The sequence below is a fragment of the Paroedura picta genome, chromosome 9 (genome assembly GCF_049243985.1).
Source record: "Paroedura picta isolate Pp20150507F chromosome 9, Ppicta_v3.0, whole genome shotgun sequence".
NCBI lineage: Eukaryota > Metazoa > Chordata > Lepidosauria > Squamata > Gekkonidae > Paroedura > Paroedura picta.
The window spans coordinates 80,313,875-80,331,277 of record NC_135377.1 but is presented as its reverse complement, the minus strand read 5'-3'; the positions used below and the strand labels follow the sequence as shown (position 1 = coordinate 80,331,277).

Genomic DNA, 17,403 nt, shown 5'->3' with positions numbered 1-17,403 from the left:
GTTCAGTATTAGGCTGGCTGCTCAGAGGCAGGGATGGAGCTAGCTGGTGGGATTCCTCTTTTGATTGGATGGCTATGCTCATTGCCTCTGCCTGGCTATATAGCATTGAGAAGGCGGCCGTTCTCAAAGAGAGCATCATCTTCATCATCTGTTCTGCTCTCTTCCTTTTCTCTTTGTTCCAAAAAGCCATTTTCTTAAACGTATTCTTCGACTCCTGGCAAAGCAGCATGATGCCACTTGAAAGCAGGTTTCTTCTATTTAACGCACTATGTAAAAAATTTTCATATGGAGTCAAATTTCTAACCCCTTTCATGGGCCAGTATTAGAAATCAATGCTCCAGTTTTGTAGATGACCTCTGCATCAAGCAAGGAGAAAAAAAGAGAACAAAAGGAGACACAAATCCAATGTTCTTTTGAACTCGTGTGGTTTCTCTAATGAGCAATGTGTCAAAGAAAACATTTTGAAAACTTGGCCCTCCATCATCCTCCCCATATGAGGATATTGGTCAGGAGCCAGAGAGCTACTTTTGAGAAGTAGCTCAAAAGTAGCCAGCTCTGGGTTGGAAAATGCCTGAATATGGGGGGGTAGACACGGGGGAAGGTAGAATTTGGGGAACCCTGGCAGGTAATTCCATAGGCTCCACCTCCAAAGCAGCCATATTCTCCAAGGGAACTGATCTCCAGAAATTAGTTGTAATGAACTGGAATTCAGTTGGGATTCCAGAAGATTCTGGCCCTGCTTGGTGGACCTCCTGATGGCACCTTGATTTTTGCTACTGTGTGACACGTAGGGCCATTCTGCACCGGGATCCATGTAGCAAATTGTTTGCTGAACGAAAAATCGCCATTTTAAATAGTGGAATTCGGCATAACACATACCTGCCTTTGTAGTGGAATCCAGTTGTGTTTCTATCGTTTCCCACAGGGTTCCGGTCTCGGCAAAAATCGCTAGGAAGGAAGCGCTATTGCTGAGCTGTGTCCCGCCCCTGCCGTCAAGCAGCCAATGGGCGGCCGTTATAATGCTCCCAAACAGCCCCTTTCCCTTTAAGGAAGGTTTAAAAAAAACACACACACACACCCGTTGCAACGAATATGCGTTGATTCGTTGCAACAGAGAGACCCATCCAGCTAGCAGGTGATATTTGAGCTGCTGTTTCATCGTTGCCACGCTCCCCCGGAGTGAAACCCCCCCCCCTCACGGGTGCGATTTTCGGCTGAAAACAGTGTGAAAAATAAAGTGAAAATAAACCAGCAAACAGGCCTCTGCGATGCTTGTGCTTGGTGACTTTAAACAGAGGGACTGCAGCCGGGGAAGCCTCACTGGGTAAACGAAGGCTTGCCGGTGCATTGATCTCCGCTTGCTCGGAGAAAAAAAAAAATGGCGATCACTTCGCTGGAAGATCAGAGGAGAGAGCCAGGGGGAGGGACTTTGCAGAAACCGCAACAATGGTAACGCACAGAACTTTCCCGCTAGTGTTGCAGATTGGTTGCAGGAGTGTAACGCTTTCCGGAGGGTGAATCCACTTTTTGGGATTTCCCTGAAAGTGCTACAATGAAGTGTTTTTTGCTGATCGGTTTCAGGAGTGTTGCAGATTGTCAACGACGTTGTGCATAATGGCAAAACTGTAGCGATTTCAATTAGTAACCATTGTGCTATTTTGGACGAATGCGGAACGGCCCCAAGTATTGGATGGGATGGGCCATTGGCTTGATACAACATGGCTTCTCTAATTATTTCTGGGGCAGTGATGCTCTGTATTCTTGGTGTTTGGGGGGAGCAACAGTGGGAAGGCTTCTGGAGTTCAGGCCGTACTGGTGAACCTCCTGATGGCACCTGAGTTTGGCCACTATGTCACACACAGTGTTGAATGGGATGGGCCATTGGCCTGATCCAACACGGCTATTCTTTTGTTCTTATGTGATCTCCAGGCCTAACATGGAAGCTGACAACTCTACTAATAGCTGGTTATGGATGTCAATATATGTTCTTTTAAAACTTTGATCCCATGGAAATAGCAGGTAACCATGAGAAAATGTTATACAATGTAAAACTAGTTTCCAAATGACATGTGGAGGGATGGCTGAGAAATTCAAGTCTAATTTGTTCGTCATCCTCACTGTGGGCCTTACTTCCATTGGTAAGGACCCCTTTGTTTTGGTCTCTGAATTGTGAGCATGGGTAAGATCATTGTCTAGACCAGGGGTAGTCAAACTGCAGCCCTCCAGATGTCCATGGACTACAATTCCCATGAGCCCCTGCCAGTTAACAGGAATTGTAGTCCATGGACATGTGGAGGGTCGCAGTTTGACTACCTCTGCTCTAGACAAGATAGAACCCCTGGACTCTGCTCATCTCCCAGCCATGGGGATGGGGAAGGGATGAGAAACAGTTAGGGCTTTTTCCTTTGAACTCTGTCACACTGGGTTTTTACATGACTTCCTACCATACAGTTGTAGCCTGAAGCTAACCTTTAACGCCTCTTTCTGCAAACACTTGGCTCCAGTGTGATTCTTTTGGCTCTCTGCATCCCGTGGGACCCCCAGAAGGGGCATTTTGATCTTAGGCTCTACTCCTGGGGTAAGAGAGGTGACCCAAATACCCACACACAATCCAGGTGACCTTAAAGAGGGAAAGGGGGGAAGGAGAGAGGGTACAGTCCTGATCCATGGGGAGAAAGGCACAGGGCAGGGCTCCTGGAAGAATGGGGCCCATAGCACATGCTGCCTGTGCTACGTAGATAAACCAGCCCTGATACTGCCCATGACCCTCATGGCACCTGCCAGAACACAGTCGGCCAAGTGGGTGGGGACAAGGGTCTTAGTTCTGGGACTGAAAGTAAGCTGGCTACTCTTCCTGCAGCAGTAGGGTTGCCAGGTCCCCTTGACCACTGAGAGGGGATGGGGGAATATGTTTGCTAGATCTAGGTTGGGAAACTCCTGGAGTTTTGGGAATGGAGCCTGGGGAGGACAGAGACCTCAGTGAGATACAGTGTCGTAGAGTCTGCCTTCCAAAGCATCCATTTTCCCCAGGGGAAACTCATCTCCATAGTTTGGAGATAAGCAGTAATTTGGGGGGTTCCACAGGTCCCCCCTGCAGGATCGCATCCCTACAGGGGCATATGTCGCCTACTGGGTGCCTACTGGGTGCCCAGAGTGGACAATTAGTTAACACCCCCTTTTTGCCACAAATTAGTGGCATAAATATTCTTCTCTATCTATGTAGATGACCTTAAATTGCACCTGACTCATAGAGAGGGCAGCAAGCAGTTTTCATAAGAAGGGTTATTTTATACCTCCCTTTTTACTATCCAAAGGAATCTTAAAGTAGCATACAATCGCCTACCCTTCTTCTCCCTACAATATAGACAGTTATGTGAGGCTGAGAGTGGTCTGAGAAAAATGCCCTGTGAGTTCTAAGAGATCTGTGACTACCCCAAGGTCACCCAGCTGGCTGCATGTGGAGGAGCAGAGAATCAAACCTGATTCTCCAGATTCTCACCAGAAATACAACAATACTGCTATGTATTGAATGTAAAAGTAACTATGATGCACAAGATAAAACCGTAAAAAAGAAGTGAGTCAAAAATGACAGGTAAATCTGCACAAAATAAATGGTGGACTTAGAGGTAAAGGAGGTCATCTCTGAAGGTTAATAGAAACTGTACACAACCACAATATGGAGCTTTGGTCTGGCTATAGAATTCTTATCTAAGCGCTGAAAGAGCCCTAAAGTGATATTAAATGAATCAAAGAAATGTGTCTATGATTTGTGGCATGCTGGGAGAATGGGAAAGTCGGAATGAATAAACACCGAAGCTGATCACGTGGCATCCACTCTGCCAGCAACGTACCAAAATATCAGGTCATTGGAGCACACTTCACAAGCCATTTGGCCCCAGGATCAGCCCCAGTCCCAGATGGGTGGAGCAAGAAAACTAGGTCCATTCCCCCCAAATTGTTGTCACTTGGCCAGAATTGGGTAGAGGCCAGTGTCTAGATCAGGGGTAGTCAAACTGCGGCCCTCCAGATGTCCATGGCCAGCATTTGCTGGCAGGGACTCATGGGAATTGTAGTCCATGGACATCTGGAGGGCCGCAGTTTGACTACCCCTGGTCTAGATAGAAAGTCTTGATTTTAATGATGATGTGACCCTCTACAAGCAGGTTATACTTGGAGAGATGGCATAGAAATATAATTATGGATATATAAATCTAGTTAAAATTAAATTAGGAACCAGTGGCTATTTGTAGCAAGGTCCAGTAGCACTTCACTATGGGAACGCGAAGATTCCCAGAAATGCAACAGACGGAACAGAGAACCAAAGTCTGAATCTTTATTAAAAACAAAAGTATCAAGGAAACCAGGATGGCAGGCTCAGGGGAGCATACCCACACACACTGACAGCAAATCCTATCCCTAGACAACCTAACACATAAGCAATACAAGTACAAAATGAAGGGGGAGGGGGCAGGGCAGATGGAAACATCCAAAGCTGCCTCAAGGGGCCAGGGGTCCTGCATGGAAGGAGGGCAGAGAAAGGAGCAGCGGAGCAGAGACTGAGGCCAGCTCTAATCTCCTATATTCAAGCTACACAGGAGCTAAGGGGGGCAGTTGGGGCACATTTCTGGGTGGGGGGGCTATATTTATACTGTGGAAATCTTGGAAAGTTAGCAGAATGTAGACTCAAAAATCAGGATTGGTTTGGAACCCCAAGTGGCCTATTTGATTCTACCTGCCAGGAAGGAAAATTATAGACAGAAAAGTGATATATCAAACATGGTGGGGGAGTCACTGGTCACTGGCTGGTCTATGGATTTAGGGTTGCCAGATCCACCCCAACAGGGTGGAAGGGACCTCCAGGGTCATCTAGACAACCCCCTGCACTATGCAGGAAATTCACAACTACCTTCTTACCCACAGTGCCCCCAATTCCATGCCCCAGTGATCCCCCCACCAATAAGCTCTAGAATCCAGCTTGGCCTGGAGGAAATTCAGCTATCTAGAGTTGTTGTTAGGTAGATGTCTGCATTTTTATAGTATGTAGCGGAGACGTCAGGGGTTCCCCTCATCCAGGCCCTGCCCTCCACAGCTGCCAATCACCTAGCCAGGAGAAAGAAGGTCTTGGCTATGTTGCACAGGAAATAACATCATCAAGCCAGTAACTTCTGGGTGATGCTATTTTATTTGGGGAAAAACTGTATGGGAGAAGGCAGTGTTACCATAGTGCTGCTGGCACGGTGACATCGCTTCATGGGCCCTGCTGGTGACATGGGGCAGGCATTCTTCTTGCTCCTGCCCTGGTCAGTCTTGGTCAAGCCTTTCTCAACCAGGCTTTCGTGAAACCCTGGAGCTTCTTGATGGCCCTGGACGGGTTTCCTAAAATGGGTGGGAGCCAATTAATTTTTAATATATTATTTAAATGTGTTAAACATTTGTCGGGTGATATGACCATATATGGTCATGTCAGTTCACCCTCCCCTTTTCCCAAAATTGTCAGTGAGGGGCCTGGAGGGGGGTGGGAAGGGGAGGGGTTCCAGGTAGGCGTGTTCACAGTGATGCCTCCCAACCACATTATGCACGATTGTGCCACTTCTGGGGTTTCTTGCAGCTGGAGGAATGTTTCAGGGATTGAGAAAGGCTGATCTAGGTAGACAAAGAACCTGGTGTGAATTGACAGTCACTGTGCTGGGAAACAAGGGGGCTTAAGATGGGGCTGACAGCTAACCTGAGCCTTCCGTGCATTCAAGGTGTGTTATGGAATCCCTGAAATGTTTCCTGCCTCTCTGAGAGGGTAAGGGTCTCTTATGCAGGCGGTTTCCCTTCTGCTATGCCGGCAAGGACCTTCAGGCTGAGCGGCATTTGCGACCTATCCCGGCTGTCATGCTGGGAAAGGCCTTGCTGGAGCCCCATCTTAATTTCCCAGAAATAGCGGGGTTCCCTTTCTGGATGCTCCGGTCTCAGTACAGATACGTTGATTTTAGATCTCTTTTAGATTTCATATCTACATTCACTGTCAGCATTTCGATTCTGCCTATTATCTTTAATTCTTTCCCCATTTCTTTGTTTCCTCATCTGCTGCTTGACATTTCACATGATTTTATGCCTTTTTATGGTAGTTTTATAACATTTGCATATCATACACGTGGTTCGTCCCTCCCTTTATCACCTGCTACAATTTCATTTTTTTGTCCCCACGATGGTCCTACTGTCTCCTTACTCTTTTCCTCACTTAGAACATAACTCAAGAATCCTTTTTTGTTGTTGTTAGCCTTTCTTGCTAGCCTAAGCTCATACTGAGCTTTAGCTTTTCTAACACTCTCCCTACAGGCATTGGTGATTTGTTTATATTCCTCCTTGGTTACAAGACTCTCTCTCCCTTTCCTAAAGGAGTCTTTTTTATTTTTGTTGTTGTTATGTGCGAAGTCGTGTCCGACCCATCGCGACCCCATGGACAATGATCCTCCAGGCCTTCCTGTCCTCTACCATTCCCTGGAGTCCTTTTAAGTTTGCATTAAGTCTTTTTTATTACTCAGATCTTTTGAAAGCCACGCTGGCTTCAGGCTCCTCCCATATTTCCTTTTGGATATACCTTTGTCTACCTTAGGCTATGTATGATTATTTTGTTCAGGTTCTTTTGCCACGTGCCTTTTAATATTCTATTTTGAGATGCTGAAGATAGGGAACATGGTTGTCAGCTGGAGTATCACTAGAACTGCAGCCCAAGCAATGCAGACAATACGTGACTCGCTTAGTTTTTCAGTGCAAACATCTTTAAAATGTCTTTTCTCCAAATTACTTTGCAGCTGTTCAAGAGCAAGCCAGACAAGGATTTACTACAGGACCAGCCAAGCAACTGTCTCCTCTGCGTCTGAAGCCTACCTGAGCCATAGCTGTGAGTAGAGGAGAAGTGTATGAACAGTTGGAACCTAAGAACTGTGCCGGGGTTAGATGGATGGTCTAACACAGGGGTAGTCAAACTGTGGCCCTCCAGATGTCCATGGACTACAATTCCCAGGAGCCCCTGCCAGCATTCGCTGGCAGGGGCTCCTGGGAATTGTAGTCCATGGACATCTGGAGGGCCACAGTTCTGGTCTGACTTCCTGATCTGCAGCTGCCCTGGAAAGGTAAAAAATGGGGCACAGAGGCCAAGACCATCCCCAGTGATGCTTCCCAGGTCTGGTGTTCAGAGGTTTTGTGGGCCTGAATGTGAAGTTTTCCTTTAGTCACTTTGGAGCTGACGTCCACAAATCTTTCTAAACCACTAGGGGCTTCTTCATCTGGGCTGTCCAGGGGCCTGTTGATATTGTCCATAAAGCTGTTTATTATTGATTGATTGATTTTAAAGTTTTACTACTTGCCCTTCTCCCTTGCAGGACTCAAAATGGCTTACAATACATGGAGAGTGATTAAATTTTGGAATTTACAACACAGATACCTTTTCCACATGGGCTAATCCCTGCTTCCAGATGATGCCGGTCTGGTCCTGGCCCGGGCCTGGCCTGAATCAGGCCCTTGTTTAGCCTGTGGCAAGGGAACATGGATTCTCCCAGCATTCCCTTCCCTGCCAGGGGTGCCATCGAAGCCTATGTCAGGCCAGGCCAGGCCCGTCTGGCAGGCCCGGTTTCTCCTCCCACCCTGGGCTGACTACGATGTCCACAGAAAGTGTGAGCAGCTCACTACAGCTCCCGCTGTACAGAATGGGTTAAAGAGTGATTAAAATGTGGATTCTGCTACCAGAGGAATAAACAGCCTGAAAAGGGGGATGTCAAAGCCATGCCTGATTTTGCTATTTGTTTTTTATAGCTTTGCTCTGTTCTTTCCCCATGTAAATGATTACCTTAGATATCCTAGAGGTGAATTACACGGGGGTTAGCTAGCTAGTCAAGGAATATCCTTTCCTGTTTTGTTGCTAGAAGACACTATATTGTGGCCTTGAAAGGTCGTTGTGTCTCTCCAGCTATCTGAAGGATGGTATCCTGGAATCTTCATGCCAAAATGGACCAGGGGGGGGGACAGGGGGGACTTGGAGGCTAAAGCGGGGCAACAGACAGCAGAAGTTAGTCTTAGCAAGGCTTCCAGGTAGTAAGCATTGTTGTTCTCTTCAATAAAGAGATTTTCCTGCAAATTGAGTTATTTTATTGAAAGCTATTGGCTGAAACCTTACAAGGATTAAATACATATAAGGAAGATAGGTTAATACTAACCATGGTGTTACTAACAATCATGGCGACCATGTTCAGAGGTAGTCAATCTCTGAATAGCAGTTCCAGGAGGCAGCATTAGGAAAAGGCAGTTACAAGAAGTGGTGGCAGCTACAAGCATAGAAAATCTCTGGATGTTACGGGACAAAAAGATGAAGCAGAGGTCCATTAATGGCTACTAGCCATAAGGTCTACATGGAACACTCTCTCTGGGGCAGCGATGTTCTGTATTCTTGGTGCTGGGGGGAGGCAACAGTGGGAGAGCTACTGGGATTCTGGCCCACTGATGGCACCTGGGTTTTGGACTAGATGGACCATTGCTCTGATCTAGCAGGGCTCTTCTTATGTTCTGAATATAGATCAAACGTTCTTGAAAAATGCTGTAAAACCACTGTTTTTAAAACATTATAAAGCATACCATCATAACAGAGCTTTAGGTATGCATTGGTGAGGGGAAGTGGAAGATGATTTCTCTCCGACTCAGGTGCCTCTTCAGAGCTAGAGGACATGGCTGGAAGCTGGTTATGCTTGATTTGCATTGAAGCCGAGTATTGTGAGACACTTAAACTCCTGCTTGGAGCACATGGGACATGAGTGTCAGTGGCAGCACTTTTAAGAACAATTGTCTTATCTAAATAAAGCCTTTTGTAATTTCCTAGTCGGTAGACGGAGTCATCTGTTTGTGTTTCTGGAGTGCTTCTCCATGATGAACATATTGCTAAACACTTATGAAGAGAGTTAGTTTAAGATATCTTGAAAGCTTTGATGTGACTCAGTAGGCAGGGTTGTAAAAAAGGTAGTAGAAGCTGAATTATCCTTTGTGATCTTTGCACAGGAACCTGCGTTGAGGGCTTGGCTTTTAACCGTGTCTCTGTGAACTCATGAATAGGGGAAAGCTGATTTTCTGCTGTGTTTGAACTGTAGTGGAAGAATTGAGGTGGAAGAACTTTCAATGAAATGCTAAGTGAAATTCTCTGTGCTCAAATCCTGTAGGTGCTTCATGTGGCAAATGAATGTGGGGCTTTGATAGATGCATGTCCTTAAGAAAGAATGCAAAAATATTGGCTTGGAGGTTCAAACCTATACCACTGGCCATCATGTGCTAATATTGCTATGAATGGAAGGAGGGAATAAAGTCAATAACATCTTTCAAACTTATTTATTCTAGCAGTATTAGGTTTGCAGCATGGGGTCAGAGCTGCCCAGCTGCTACTGAAATCTCATTGGAAAAGGGATTTGGTAGAAAAAAGAAATCAATCTTTAAATCTTTGGTAATTTATGTAAATGGATTATCTGTGGGAAAAGTTGCTAACCTCTAGGTCAGGGGTAGTCAAACTGCGGCCCTCCAAATGTCCATGGACTACAATTCCCAGGAGCCCCTGCCAGCATTCGCTGGCAGGGGCTCCTGGGAATTGTAGTCCATGGACATCTGGAGGGCCGCAGTTTGACTACCCCTGCTCTAGGTGGTGGTTAGAGGTCTGAAGTGCTCAATTCCTACTTCTCAGTGTTTTCTTACAAGGGAACTCATGCTCAATGTGGCAAAATCATATCACTTGATGAGGGAAGGGAATTGCAGCCTAGGACCACCATAGGGCTAGTCCATAAACTCAAAAGAATCTAAGTCCTCTGGGCCAGATGAATTGCATCCAAGGGGACTAAAAGAACTTGTGGATATTATTTCTGAACCTCTGTCCAGTATTTTTGACAATTCTTGGAGAAGTGCCAGAAGATTGGAGGTGGGCAAATGTTGTCCCCATCTTCAAGAAAGGGAAAAAGGAGGATCTGGGTAACTACTGACCCTTCGGCTTGATGTTTATAGCTGGCAATGTTTTAGAACAAATCATCAAACACTTAATCCTTGAGCAGCTAGTGCAGAAGGCTGTGTTTACCAAGAGTCAGCACAGCTTTCTCAAGAACAAGTCATGTCAGACTAAACTTTCTCTTTTTTTGAGAAAGCTACTACCTTGCTGGATCAAGGAAACACTGTGGACATAGTTTGTTTCAATAAAACTGTTGATAAGGTTCCACATGATGTTCTTGTTGACAAATTGGTAAAATGTGATATGGCTCCTATTATTGTTAGGTGGATTGCTAACTGGTTGATGGATCATACTAAACAGGTACTTGTTAATGTTTCGTCATCCTCTTGGAGAGGAGTGACAAGTGAAGTACCTCAGGGATCTGTCCTGGGCCCTGTGTTGTTTAACATATTTATTAGTGATTTGGATGAAGGAATAGAGGAGATGTTTATTAAATGTGCAGATGATACTAAACGGGGAGGGGAAGCAAACACACCAGAAGACAGAATGAGGATACAGGATGATCTTGACAGGCTGGAAAGCTGGGCTAAAATGAATGAAATGCATTTCAATAGTGAAAAATGTAAAGTTCTGCATCTAGGTAGGAAAAATAAAACGCATCATTATAGGATGGGGGAGACCTGTCTTGGCAGTAGTATGTACAAAAAGGGTCTAGAGGGCTTAGTAGACCACACATTGAACATGAATCAACAGTGTGACTCGGTGGCTCAAAAGGCAAATGGGATTTTGGGCTGTATCAAAAGAAGTATAGTGCCTAGATCACGCTGAATGATGGTATCACTTTGCTCTGGTTAGACTTCACTTAAAATACTGTGTTCAGTTTTGGGCACCACAATTGAAGAAGGATATAGACAAAGTGGAGGGTGTTCAGAGGAGGGTGAGGGGTTTGGAGACCAAGTATTATGAGGAAAGGTTGAGGGAGCTTGGTCTGTTTAGCCTAGAGAGAAAACAACTAAGAGGTGATATAAAGCCATCTTTAGTTCTTGAAGGGCTGTCAAATGGAGTTGTTTTCAGTTGCCCCAGAGGGTCAGACCAGAACCAATGGGATGAAATGAATACAAAAGAATTTTCAGCTAAACACCCAGAAGAAGTTCCAGGCAATTAGAGAGGTTCCTCAGTGGAACAGGCTTCTTTGAGAGGTTGTGGGTTCTCCTTCTTTAGAATTCTTCAAGCAGAGTGTAGATAGCCATCTGACAGAAATGCTGTGAGCTTAAGCAGATGGTAAGTGGGTGGGCAGAAGGGATTGTGTCCATGCTTGGCTCTTGATGCCCTTTCTTACATGCCCAGGGTTGGGAGGCGAATTTCCTCTAGGCCAGACTGGACAGGGATTGAGGGGGGGCATCACTTGGGCATGGAATTGGGGGTCCCTGTGGGTGGACAGATAGTGTTGAATTTCCTACATTCTGCAGGGGGTTGGACTAGATGACCCTGGAGGTACCTTCCAACTCTATGATCTCCTGGGATTACAACTGACCTCTAGGTGACAGAGATTAGGGCCCATTCCGCACACATAGGATAATGCACTTTCAATGTGCTTTGGCAGCTCGATTTGCCTGTGCAGAACAGGAAAATCTACGTCTAAAGTACATTGAAAGTGCATTATCTATTGTGTGCAGAATAGGCCCAGGTCTCCTTGTACGGTTCTCTGTGTTTGTTCTGACTAAGGTTTCATTGATCTGGGCACACCCTCCTGGCCTTTGTCCAAGCACATGAGAATCTTGCATGATCACCTCCTGATGTTTAACTTTCCAACATTAGACAATAGGGACTTGTGGCTAACATGATGTGGTTACCGTGAGAATCTAACCTGCGAAGATTAATGGCTATTAAAGTATCAACCTTTAGCTGCACAAGAAGGCAGCATTGTATGATGATATGCAAGTGCTGTGATTATTTGCATGTTTCAATAAAAACTCTGGCCTTCGGGAGAGGGGAGGAGCCTGGGAGTTGGAGTTGGCTGGACCAGCTCTTTGTATGTGCGTATCAAATGACCACTTTGGAAGGTGGACTCTGTGGCATTACTATTGTTGTTGTTGATAATAATAATAATTAGATTTCTAGAGCACACTTCTGGAACTGGCTCAGGGCGGTGCCCATATACAACTTATAAATGCAGCACTTAAACCAATAAAACATTAACAATAACATTACACAATTGAAATCCTATTAAAAATAGTAGTCGGGTTACTCCCCAGAAGTTTGTCACTGCTGGTAGATCTTTCCTGGATTAAGTATCTCTGCGGGGGGAGGGCATAGATGTTATTGGTCATTGGCCCCGATCAAAGGCTTGGTGGAAGAGTTCCATCTTACAGGCCCTGTGGAACTGGGCCAACTCTGATAGAACCCTGGTCATGTGTACACATTTGATGTCGTTTGAAACTTTTAATGTCATTTTTAGTATGCTTGATCATTCCTCCCCCCACCCCACCTTCCAAAGGGAGGGAAGCAGTCTGGTGTGCCAAAATAGCTTGCTACCATTTGAGCCTGACAGTGGGCATCTCACTCATCAGCTGTCAGCATGAAATGGCTGGAAGGCTTTAAGATAATTTGGAATGAATTTATAATTTACTTAATGCAATTTCCAGAGAACAGCTCCTTTAAAAATGTTCTTTGATTGGATGGAGATCCTTATCGGAAAGATAGTCAGGTGTGTAATCAGGTTGGTTTGAACATTTTGACTAAGATATTCAATAATTATATTGGAGGATGTTGTCCTTTAGAAATGAATTTAATGAAATTGGGTGGAATGGTGTCCAATTCCAATGGAAGATCCGTTCACCCCACCTCACCCCCGTTTTTCTCTGTTTTCGGCTCCTGTGTGTTCATGTGTGCCTGTCGTCTCTTTACTAGTTGAAGCACTGCCATGGTATGGTGTGTTGTCTCTATGTTACATGTGAGCTATTAGATAGTTTTGTTGTTGTTATGCTTTCTGTAGGGGCTTTTGTCTTTGTGTGTATAAAATTAATTAAAAAATAAGCCCTTATTTCGGGGAGCCAGAATGCTGTGATAGTTACCCTGTTGCACTAGGATCTGGGAGAACTAGGTTTTTACCCCCTCTTTTCCATGGAATCCTGCTGGATGTTCTTGGGCCAGTCCCAAACTCTCAGCATAACCTACCTCATAGGGTTGTTGTGAAGATAAAACAGAGAACAATGCAACCTACTTTGGATACCCATTGGAAGAAAAAAAATGGGATTTAAAGGAAGGAAGTGAATAAAGTCGGGGTTCCCAGAAAGCCCCAGGTGTAGCTTTCATTCCAAATAATTTCTTCAAAATCAATCCTGGCTGGGAGACTTTGGTATTTTTTCCTCTGGCCTCATTCCATGTAGCTTCTATATTTTTAAAAAAGGGAATCATTCTGAACTGATTTGTTTTCACCCAGATAATCTGTTTCCTTGTTTAAGGCAATAGTTAAGAGCCTCTTGTGGCGCAGAGTGGTAATGCAGCAGTCTGAAAGCTCTGCCCATGAGGCTGGGAGTTCAATCCCAGCAGCCGGCTCAAGGTTGACTCAGCCTTCCATCCTCCCGAGGTCGGTAAAATGAGTACCCAGCTTGCTGGGGGGTAAACGGTAATGACTGGGGAAGGCACTGGCAAACCACCCCGTATTGAGTCTGCCATGAAAACGCTAGAGGGCGTCACCCCAAGGGTCAGACATGACCCGGAGCTTGCACAGGGGATACCTTTACCTTTATTCTTCTTAGTTGTCACATCTTTTGTGAGAATGGATGGAACCTAGCAGTATTTTAGAATGGGGGTGAATTGGTTTTAGACGAGGATGGTCCACCTTGGGCCCCTGCTTGATTCTTTCCCATCTACTTGAGAAATACATCTCCCCCCCCCCCCCCTGTCTCCCTGTGTCCCTTAGGCAGGATCTGTGGAGCTCAGAGAAGTAGCCTTGCTGGATTCCTACTGGGAACCTGCAGGGGATGGGGGGAGGGGCTTACTGGAAGCAGCAGGGAGGCCCATGCTACATGCAATGATCTGTCCACACCACTCACCATGTGACCTGGAAGCGGCAGCATCCCTTCCAGGATTTTGAAGAGATGCTCTCATATTTGGGCAAAAATCTCTAGAGCAAATTTGGCTTCTACCATAGAAATTTTGCATAAATACTAGAGCATTGCCCTCAACAACACAGCTGTGCTAATGTCACTTCTGGATCATGGGAGGTATGATGTAGACACATTGCTGCACATTGAGTGGATCTTTCTCTTTTTCAAGGTAAGTTCCACCCAACCATTCAGCTGATCAGTTGGGGGGGGCTGTCAGTGGGGGACCCTAAACTCCACATTTCATATTTAAAATGGTAGTGGGATCTGACCTGGAAGGAAACTGAATTTTATTGTTATCGTTATCGTTGAAAAAGCCGGTTGTGGCTGATACTACAGGCCAGGGGTAGTCAAACTGCGGCCCTCCAGATGTCCATGGACTACAATTCCCAGGAGCCCCTGCCAGCGTTCGCTGGCAGGGGCTCCTGGGAATTGTAGTCCATGGACATCTGGAGGGCCGCAGTTTGACTACCCCTGCTACAGGCGCTAGAATGGGGGGAGGAAGGAAATAGCAGAGAGAGAGGGAGGTAGAAAGGAAGAGATCAATGAAGATAAAGAGAGACAAAGAGAGAGAGAGAAAAAAATATAGGGACATAGGACAGAAAAGAAAAAAGAGAGGGAAACGAGTATTAGCCAGAAATATATGTGGAAGGGAAGAAACTCAGGAAGAGAGAGAGATAGAAAGGACAGAGAAATATAGAGCGTAGGAGAGGGAGAAGAAGGCAGAGAGAGAATTATAGAGAAAGAGGGAGAATGTATGAGAGAGACATGAAGGAAGGGAGAGAAGTAGAGATAGACAAGGGGGAAGGGAAGCCACCCCCTTTCCTCCCCCCCCCCCCCGTGCATCCCATTGGCCTGGGGAGCCATTATGCTGCCACTGCAAGGTGGCTTAATGGCTTCCTGGGCCAAGGGGGACCGAAGGCCACTCCCCCCCTGTGGCCCCTATTGGGCCAGGAAGCCCTCCTACCTTCTGTTGAAGATGACTGGAGATCTCCCACTATCACAACTAGGGTTGGGCATTTTGGCACCCGAAGCGGCCCGACGCTCCTGGCACAGCAAGCGCTGCGGAGTGGGGGAGGGGAGGCGCGGGCATCTGATCACCAGATCACAGAGATCAGATCACCTGGGGGAAATGGCTGCTTTGTCACCGTTTCCCTTCCCCTGGCCTCCACCCCCACAAATCTCTAGGTATTTCCCAGCCCAGAGACGGCAGGCCTAAATTTTCAGTTCTCTTCTGAAATCTGTTGTTTTTTTTTAAGTTATTCCAAATATAGATGAAAGCATGTTCCTTTGAATCCTCCTGAGTTAACAGTTTTGACTCCAGGTTTTTTCTTAGTTGAAGCTCTGATTTTATTCAGGGACGTGGTCTTCCTGCAGTAAACTCTGTCATTAGAAAACCTATCCAGGAGATGGATTATTAGAGCCCATCCTTTTTGTGCCCACAGAGTTTTTCTTCCTTATTTTTAATTAATTAAATATATTTTTAAACCACCCTCCCATGAGGCTCAGGACAGTTTACACAAAACGCGGAGGATATACACTGAATCATGATAACAATAATAACAATAACAAACATTACAGTGTGTTCAAAGTTGAACAGCGGGAATATAACTGTTTATAACTTCTGTAACTTCTAACATGAACCTGTAGGGAGGTTAGCTGAGGTTCAGGTCATGTAGGGGGTGTCTGGGGGACCAGCGGCTGTTGTACACGCTCATCACCTTCTGATGCTTTCCAGTTGTCCGTCATAAATTTTGTCTGAGCCTTTTTACTGACTCCATTAAGTGGGCAGTTCACCCCTGTAGACTGAGGACACTTTTTTAGCGTGCTTGTATGACTGGTGCTGGAGAAGACTCTTGTGAGTCCCTTGGACTGCAAGGTGAACAAACCGGTCAGTCCTAGACCCATTATGCACGGGGGGAATAACGCACATTCGGGGTGGAATGGTGGCGACTAAAATCACCGATAACGCACGGTTCCGGCTGCAACCGGCCGCAGCTTTGGTGCATGCCGCTGAAAAAGCCGCGTTAGCGAAACGCGGAAGAAAGCGCAGCTTCCGGGTGACCGGGGTGCAACCAGAAGTGGCGCCGGGATCACCGCGTGCATAATCGTTTACTCTGGGTTTTGCCGCCGTCGCGCCCTGCCCAGTGCATAACCGGTGTGCTTCGCGTCTTCCGCCTCCGCGTTTTCCATGTGCCCCGAAATCGCCATTTCAGCGGCCGTGCATAATGGGCCCTAGAGGAGATCAGCCCTGCCTGCTCCTTAGAAGACCAGATCCTGAAGATGAAACTGAAATACTTTGGCCACCTCATGAGAAGGAAGGACTCGCTGGAGAAGAGCCTAATGCTGGGAGCGATCGAGGGCAAAAGAAGAACGGGACGACAGAGAATGCGGTGGCTGGATGGAGTCACTGAAGCAGTAGGTGCAAACTTAAATGGACTCTGGGGAATGGTAGAGGACAGGAAAGCCTGGAGGATCATTGTCCATGGGGTCGTGATGGGTCGGACACGACTTCGCACATAACAACAACAACAAGGGGTAGTCAAACTGCGGCCCTCCAGATGTCCACGGACTACAATTAATATAAATATAAATATAAATATAAATATAAATTGAAACTCAAATACTTTGGCCACCTCATGAGAAGGAAGGACTCCCTGGAGAAGAGCCTAATGCTGGGAGAGATCGAGGGCAAAAGAAGAAGGGGACGACAGAGAATGAGGTGGCTGGATGGAGCCACTGAAGCAGTCGGTGCAAACTTAAATGGACTCCGGGGAATGGTAGAGGACAGGAAGGCCTGGAGGATCATTGTCCATGGGGTCGCGATAGGTCGGACATGACTTTGCAACTAACAACAACAACAACATGACTGTTGTTATGTACACTGGTGAATATTTTATTGGAATGTCCTCTGCATGTGACTCCTAGGAATAGATTTTTAACATACTATTTGGACCCCTCCATTTTCACCCCTCCATTAGGCGACCTGACTCCTTTTATCTGATAGATCTCCTAATGTTGCCCTCACTGTTGCCAGTTTTGTTTTTCTAATTGGGTGGGCTTGAAAGCACAAAGATGATATTTATCAGAGGAGGGTAGATGACTGCTCGAGACACTTGATCAAAAGGGCTTTAATCAGATGAAAGGAAAAGAAGTAAATAAATTGGCTGTGGTTTTGACCCAAAGGTGCCCTTCCCTGAGCAGACAGCACTTAAACTTTCCTTTGAGAAGAATCTGAAAGTTTCATGGCCACGGTTCCCAAGGACTTCAGACCCTCAGGACTAGGTGGCTCAGGGCACTGCAGATAGGATGAAGAAGGAAGACTTTTCAAGC

General features: G+C 46.0%; 1 protein-coding gene across 4 annotated transcripts in view; it reads left to right on the top strand.

Moving 5' to 3' along the window:
• Window positions 1–17,403, top strand: part of CDH12 (cadherin 12) — an 873,293-nt gene that overhangs the window by 88,966 nt on the left and 766,924 nt on the right. For all 4 annotated transcript variants that reach the window (XM_077353396.1, XM_077353395.1, XM_077353393.1 and 1 more), the window contains exon 2: window positions 6,804–6,892. The gene's annotated coding sequence lies outside the window, so the exon portion shown is untranslated. The remainder of the gene's footprint in view (window positions 1–6,803; window positions 6,893–17,403) is intronic.